Here is an 8,438-nt window from a genome sequence, read left to right as displayed (position 1 = left end):
AAGAGAAAGGGATAGAGAGTTAGAAACATCGATCAGCTGCCTCCTGCACACCCCCTACTGGGGAATGTGCCCGCAACCAAGGTACATGCCTTTGACCGGAATCGAACCTGGGACCTTTCAGTCAGCAGGCCGATGCTCTATCCACTGAGCCAAACCGGTTAGGGATTAATACTATATTTTGATGTCATTATTACTTATGTCTCCTACAGGCAATACCTATGACCAACTTTTAGTGTTTATTCGGCTTACAGCATTAGAAGAGAGGCAATCATATATCTGGGCTTTGTTTTCCAGTTTTTCTCTATTGTTTATCCGATTAGGTCACTTGATTAATTCTTTCTCTTCCACATTCTTTTAACTCAATATTACTTTAGACATGCATACACTTTCACTAAAGTCAAAGTGATCTGAGGTTTAGTTAAACTATGCAGTACATACAATTTTAATAGGCTATTAGAACAACGATAGAGCTAGAACCAGCAGGAACTGGCGCACAGAAACAGGCAAGTGTCCTCAAAGTTTTCTAAAACTCAGACCTGCTAACTCCCAGTACATCCTGAATATAGCAAACCAGAAATTAGCAAAACATGCATTGACAGTGGAATATGCTAGTGAGTATATTAATACGTAAGTGTACTTACTGAGGCAAACCAGATAGGCTTCAGCATTCTGCTACTAAGCTTGTCACACTACTTTCCATGAACATCTCTTACCTTAGATTGCACTTGAGCAGATCTTAAAATCGCAAAAAGTAGTTCTTTCCTACAACAATCCATGCAAACAATTTCACTACAGAGGCTACCTTCCTCTCCTTAGTCACATCTACTCCTGAAACTTACATTTTCTGGAGGACTTTTCACCAGGCCTTACTTATTTTCCCCTCTGCAGTGTCCGGGGTATTAGGTATAGATACTGTAGATCTCACTTAAATATTTCCTTTCCGCCGACATCAATAAAATATACCCTGGGATGTCCCCAGCAGGGAAGGCACAACTATTTCTTGAAGCACTTATGTTAAGTGGGTTGTATAACACAAGGTACCACAGTGTCGTGTTTGAAGTTGGAGCTGGAGATGTTTGATGACAGATTAAGTAATGGACCAAGTTAGTTTAGTGAAGGTATTTTAAAAACCAAGTGTTATCCTACCACCCCCCCGCAAAAAAAAAAAAAACCGCACAAAAAACTGTTATCACATGTAGTCAACTTAAAATCAGACAACATTGCCGTGTCAGTTTTATTTCCTGTCTGGGCCGATGATGGCACTAGCAGGGAGCGTGGTGGAGAGAATGAATGAGAACAGGTCACAGCGCGGGATGACAGTCGCGCTCTGGATTGAAAAGGACGCAGAATATTTGACCTGCATCTCAATTCCTCCATCATTCCAGCCGCCCAGGCACCAGGCAGGGCACCGGGACACTGTCAGGCCGGCTTCTCCGGGGGAACCGGCCAAGCAAAAGCACAAAACACAGCTGCCAGGCTCTGTGCTTTATGCGGAGCCTGGTTTGAACGACCGTAAGTGTTTTGTTTACACATCGCGTAATTCACACAATTCTACCGGGCAGGAGGTTCCGGACCCCGTTTATTTCACAGAAGAGGAAACTGGATCCTCGGGGAGCGCGGGTCGGGTGGCCAGGACAAAGGCACCCGGTGAGTCCGACTCCGCAGCCTCCGTTTTTGGACGCCGAACTTAGAACGACAGAGAGACCCAGCGGGAATCGGAATCGGGGTCACGACGCCTCCGATCCGCATCCGAACGCCGTGCGGCCCCCTCTTTCTCCGAGGGGCTTCCGGAAAGCCCGCGGGCGGGGGGTGGGCGCGCTGCCGGAAAAGGGCCAGGAGACCCGCCTCCCACAGGCGCGCCCGCAGCCGTACCTTGGCCACCACCTCTGTCTTCCTCCTCACATCCCCAGGCTCCGCGACAGCACCCGGCGGAGCGTGCACCGAGCTCCCGGACCGCCAGCCCCGTCTCCCGTCACCGCCGACTACCGCAGCCACATTCGAAATTCGCATCCGCTCTCGCCCATTGGCTGGCTGGGTGGAGGTCACGTGAGGCGGCGGCGCATTCGCCGACGCAGGCAGAGCCCCACCCCCTCGGGCGTCCTCACGTGACGCACTGTCGACAAGCATCCACATCCGGGCACTCTCCGCCCGAGTCCCGGGAGGGCGGAGCCGGCTGTCAAGCGGGTGGACCTGCCTGCACTTTTGCGCTCTGAGTTGTTGGCTTCTGGGGGCGGAGCCGCTCCCAGTCCTTTGAAGGGTGGGTATTTTAGGGCTCAGAAGCTTCCTGTTTTAACTTTAGTTTTGCGGCGTCCCATCTTCGAGGTTGTGCTCTAGGCTTCCCTCTTGCGAGAAGAAGCTCCTTGTTTGGTTGCCCGCCCAGGCAGTCGAACTGCTGCACCGAGGCAGCTTTTAGGGAGAACAATAGGGAGCAAATTATGGATTGACAGGATCTTATTGGGGAAGTTGCAGATACCTGAGATATTCAGCGGCGGGTTCTTTCTCTTAACCCGGCTACCTGTGGCTCTTTAACCGGCAGGAGATGGCACCAGCATCCATCCAGTTCCCCACTGGAGTCTGGGGAATCTTTCTGATTGATTCTTTATTCTCCCTTAGCCTTTCAACGTCCAGTCATCCAGTTCTATTTTCTGAATATTTCCCACGTCCAAACGTCGCTATTTCCCATCCCCTAAGCCAGCCCACTACCGGATATCTTTTCATGAGCCGCGCAGGTGCCTACTCTGACCGCTGGCTCCACTCCTTTATGTTCTTCATGGTGACATTTGGACAAAGCAGATATGATTGATTAGGAAACTCCTAAATTAAGGCTGCCCACGGCATTTAAGAACTCCTAGGTGTTTGGTCCTGAAAGATCCCCATGATTCCTGGTCCCACCTGTTCTGAATTTTCTTGCGTTTCGTTGGAATTCCTCTTGCTGGTTTTGCCCACACTGTGCTGTGCATCAAGAAGGGTTTTTCCTCCCCCCCGCGCCGAGTCCCATGTAACATTTAACTCTTATGCATGCTGCAGGTGTCACTGTCGAGGTAAATTCTTGCAGAAGCCTTATCTGTCCTCAAAGCTCCATTAAGTGCCCTGCTTTGTGCTTCCTTAGTGCCATGCATGTTCCCCTGGGTTACCTTGTGGCACTGACTTGTCATCCATTGCCTGGTTATTCAAGTTGAATAAGGGTAGGAACTCTATCTACCTGTTCATAGTTAAATCTTTAGCATCTGTTTAGCAATTTGAAGTAAGTTGATAAATATTCACCGGGACAATAAAGCAATGGATAAACAACCTAAACAAGTGCTTTGAATTTAGACATTCAATTTATGAAAGTTATGGGGTTTTTTTTTTGTTTGTTAAAAAAACCCACATTTAATTAGTGGGGTAATCACATTGTAAGATATAAAAATATTAAATCTGTACAGCGCACACTGACATAACCAATATAAGATTGTATACTATTTATTTTCTAAGTAAAAAGAAATTTTTAGAAAGATAACATTTACACCCTTACCTTAGTCTAAGCCTCACCTCATTCCTTTCCTGCTTTCAGTGGAGAGATTAGAACAGCCGTGGGCAAACTACGGCCCGAGGCTTGATCCGGCCCATTTGAAATGAATAAAACTAAAAAAAAAAAAAAAGACCGTACCCTTTTATGTAATGATGTTTACTTTGAATTTATATTAGTTCACACAAACACTCCATCCATGCTTTTGTTCCGGGCCTCCGGTCCAGTCACCCTAGTCTAAGCCTCACCTCATTCCTTCCTGGTTTCCGGGGAAGAGATTAGAACATCCTTCTCTACATCCAACAACAACCTGTTCTCCAGTGTCATCCACCAGACTACCTCCATTAGTTCTCAGTTTGCTACACCTGGGCAGTGTGACTCCTATGTGCAGAAGAATCAAGAAGCAAGGAGCAGAGAGGTTTTTTTAATTGCTTGAGGCCAGAGGGTATGAAGTGGAAGGTGAGAGCAGGGCTGGATTCATGGACGCGTGACCTGTTTTCGCCCAAAAGGCCCCGCAGTTAGTTTAATGCTCTGCTCTTGCCATCTTGAAATGCTTAATCATTTATCTTTGAACTTGTGACTTGTAAGTGAAATCTGATGAGACAGTGGAACATGCACATGAATATATGAGATACATATGTGTGTCTGTAACTGCCTTTTGCTGCCTTATTGCCATACAGTGTGCAGGATGCTCACTAAATGGCTTCCATGATACACTTAGTTTGTACTTGGGGCCATGTGTTCAGAAGGGCTTCACACTTCATTTAATAGTCTGTGGCCTTCTTGTAATTCTTAACAGTTTTATCTTTGAACTGTGTACTCACATTGAATTCCATTGAACTTTCATGCTTTTTAGCCTAAAGAAACTATTAAAATCTAATGTGAGAGTCTTTATTACCAGACAATTTTAAGAAACTAAAGTTGACTTTATGGAGCCAATAAAGCCCTTTGGATATTAGCAAAACTTTAAGTGAAATATCATCTCTAAAAACGTGCTTAAAATTACTATTCTTACTATATGTGTTTAAAACTAGGCCAAATTTAATGAGCCTAGGACTTATTTTACAAATGAAGTAGTGTTACTGTGAATATCTTTGGTAAAAATGAGGTGCCTGTAGAGAGAAAAATTGCATTGCAATAGAAAACTATTGTGTACTCATTATCAGATTCTAGTCCTGTTTACTGTCTGAGGTTTTGTTATCTACCTGCAAACTGGCTGGTTCCTGAATTCTTCTAGTTTCCCCTAATATCTGGCTACAACTCTTCAAACCAACATTTCCAAATTTCTCCCACCTTTTAGACTTAGAATCACTAAAACCTAAAACTATCCTTTCCCCATACTCTAACTAGCTAAAGGGGAACCACTCAATATAAACTTCAGATATCACCATGATGGATCATATACAGTATGTGCCTTCTTCATGCCTATGTCTGTGTAGGCCACTCAGAGAGTTCACCAGAACACCCTGACATCACTAGACATTCAAACTGCAAACCAGGAAAATTCATCAGATTGAAACTGTCATCATTCTGCCACCTAAAGAGATGCTTTGATTTAAAAAAAAGAATGTTTAAAAAATCTATAGGCCAAAAGTAAAATTACAAAAATAAAGATGCTTTGATCTCAAACCTAGAAAATTTCCTGACTGATTGATCTTTAGACTCAGAAACTAAGTTTATGATTTGCTCCAACTATTAACCTTTTTTCTCTTGTTTCCACAGAATACCTGAGTGCTCACACTGCATAGTTCTACTTAGATGGAAGCTCATCTGCAATGCTACCTCTTGAAGGTATGTATGTATAAGGAAAAAAAAACATATATATAGGGTTTGGTACTATTTGTGGTTTCAGGCATCCACTGGGGGGTCTTAGAACATATCTCCCCCCCTCCACTTAAAGGGGACTACTATACTTTAAAAAATCCATAGTGGAAGTACACTTAAAACAATTTGAGACATGTAGTCAATCAAATTAATCATCACAATAGAAAGTGGTTATTCCCCTTATCTCTTTTCTGAAGTATGTTACTCTCTTCAAATATTGGAAATTACTTCTTGCTATGGTGTGAATGGTTGTTTCCCCCCCGCCCCCCTCCCCCAAATTCACATGTTAAAATCCTAATGCCCAATATGATGGTATTAAGAGGTAGGATGTTTGAGAGGTACTTAGGTCATGAAGGCAGAGTCCTCATGAATGGGATTAACGCGCTTATAAAAGAGACCCCACAGAGCTCCCTATTCCCTTCCACCATGTGAGGGCACAGCAAGAAGTCACCATCTATGAACCAGGAACCTCTCAATAAGCATGAATCTGTCAACACTATGGTTCTGGAATTCTCAGCCTCCAGAACTCTGGGAAATAAATTTCTATTGTTTAAGCCACTGTGGTATTTTGGTATAGTAGCCTGAATGAACAAACACACATATTAAAAGAAATAATTCATAGCACACTGATAATATTCCATAAGTAAAGAGGAAAAGGTATACATAGGACTTAATTTAGTTGAGAAAACAAGGTACAGACTTGTTACATAACAGAAAGTTATGGAACAGTTATTTAATAGCCAAGAAAGCTAATGACCTAAGATAACAAGGAAATGAATATTGCCAAGACAGAGTTAGAAAATGAATGTTGCAGGGAGCGGGGGCAGGTTAGAAGGGGTCGATAGGAAAAAAAGGGGAAATCTGTAACACTTTCAACAATAAAGATACATTTAAAAAAGTAAAATTATTTCACAGAACTTAAGAAATAAAAGAAATTGAATGTTTTACCCTGGCAGGTATTGCTCAGTGGTTAGAGTGTTGGCCTTCGCACCAGAGGGTTGCAGGTTCATTTCCCGCTCAGGGGCATCTACCTGGCTTACAGGTTTGATCCCCGCCCCTAGTCCGGGTATCTCACACATTGGTGTTTCTCTTTCTTACTTCCCCTCCCTCCTTCCTTCTGCTCTCTAAAAATCAGTGGAAAAAAATATCCTTATTCTTTGGGTGAGGGAAAAAAAAAGGAAAATGAATGTTGCTAGTTGAGGAAATTGAAGTGGTGGAGTGACTTTAATGAAGATTTTATTCATTCACAGAACAAATGCATTTTTAAACACTAAGACAGAGACTACTCTTGCGTACCTGATATCCCTTCTTCTCTTTTCCCTTAATAATAGAATTTCTATATTGTTAAGATAGCAATGTGCTCTGTTATAATGAACATTTCAAACCTCCTTTTCACAGGAATGGTTAATGTAACTGGAAGGCCTTGTGTAGGGAACTATGTAAATTCCAGGACATATTTTCTTAAGCTTGGAGCTTAAGTAGAGTCTAAGTCCGAAACCAACTATAGTAAAAAAGGTTTTATTTTTCATGCCACATTTTATCATGCTAAACTTATTTTTTTCAGTGTCTGTCTTTCCTAAAATGCATAAGCTCTAGGAGGACAGGACCCTTGTCTGTTTTGCTTTATATGGGAATCCCTGAAGAGGCACAAAATAAATATTTGTTGTATGAATGAATGAACGAATGAATGAAGTATTGACTGTTGAATTTTGTGTTGAGAAGGATTCTGAGTTAGTACTATCTCAAGGGAAATAATGTCCTTGTCAATTTATTGTGACTGTCTTAGGTATGCCATAAGGGAGGGAGTACACACATGCCAGAGATGGGTCATTCTCATTAAAGCTTTATGCTATTAACCCAGAACATAATGTTATGCTATTTTAATGCTGAGTTTGATTTTATGTGTTGATGTAATTTATATATATAAAAGCCTAAGTAACCTTTACAATTGAACGACTAGCTGGTAGCTATGACGTGCACTGACCTCCAGGGGGCAGATGCTCAATGTAGAGCTGCCCTCTGGTGGTCAGTGTGCTCCCACAGCCAACTTCCCATGGCCGACCAACCTCCAGCCATCCCTCCCCCCAACCCCCCTGCCAGCTGGCCCCAATCGGGACTGGACAAGATGGCTCTGATTGGCCCCGATCGCTGGCCAGGCCGAGGGATCCCACCCATGCACGAATTTGTGCATCGGGCCTCTAGTGAACTAGTAAACACTTATGTATCAGTAAAACAGTTAAAAGCATTAAAGGAATAATAAGAATGTTAAACTTGGAATAAAATTAGTTTGCTTAGTTCAATCTCCTTCAAGTTATAGATTTTGGAGGTTAAGTGATTTATTGAAAGTCTCACAGTTTCTTGAAGTGATTTCTTGTATTCTCTCCTCCCCAACATGTTCCTGCCTCACCTTATTAACCACCTTACCTCACCTAATTTAACTACTCATTACAGAGCTGTATGTCTAATTATTCTAGCACAAGGGAGAGATAGAAACAACAGAGTCTGAAGTTTCATTTGCTCTTTTCTTCCAATATCCTCTCACATCATTTTTTTATTAAGTCAAATTAATTGTAAGTACACAAAGATTGAAACTCTGATACAACTTTTCATTAAAAAAACACGTTGTGAATCATACACTCAATTACATATTTTGCTTAGAAATATTTATTCTATGTTCATTTCTGTTATACAAAACTAGAGGCCTGGTGCATGAAATTTGTGTACAGATAGGGTCCCTAGGCCTTACTGGAGATCAGGGCTGATTGGGGCCAGAAGGCTGCCGGCTGAGGCCTTCCTTCCCTGGCTGCCGGCTGCTGGCTGGGGCCTTCCTTTGTTCCATGCTGCCCCCTGGTGGTTAGCACACATCATAGCGACTGATCGAACTCCTGGTCTCCCGGTCGAACTCCTGAGGAGACACTTTGCATATTAGGCTTTTATATATATTGATAGCCTAAAAAATCTACCTTGTGGTTTATCTTTTTGATACTATTTTCTAATTTCTTTTGTGAACAACTTTCTTCAAATAAACGGAACTTTTGTTGACCCTATAACTACTGAAAGACTAGAATGGAAATGTGCACTGAGAGAAGATAAGTTTTGCCTTAAG

At 42.6% G+C, this 8,438-nt stretch overlaps 1 protein-coding gene across 1 annotated transcript in view; it reads right to left on the bottom strand.

Moving 5' to 3' along the window:
- The window catches only part of SGO1 (shugoshin 1), a 16,076-nt gene extending 14,103 nt beyond the window's left edge, over nucleotides 1–1,973 (bottom strand). The window contains exon 1 of the mRNA XM_006083650.3: nucleotides 1,873–1,973. The gene's annotated coding sequence lies outside the window, so the exon portion shown is untranslated. The remainder of the gene's footprint in view (nucleotides 1–1,872) is intronic.
- Nucleotides 1,974–8,438: the final 6,465 nt, after the last annotated feature.

Source organism: Myotis lucifugus, unplaced genomic scaffold (genome assembly GCF_000147115.1).
Source record: "Myotis lucifugus unplaced genomic scaffold, Myoluc2.0 scaffold_8, whole genome shotgun sequence".
NCBI lineage: Eukaryota > Metazoa > Chordata > Mammalia > Chiroptera > Vespertilionidae > Myotis > Myotis lucifugus.
This window is presented reverse-complemented; position numbering and strand designations above follow the sequence as displayed.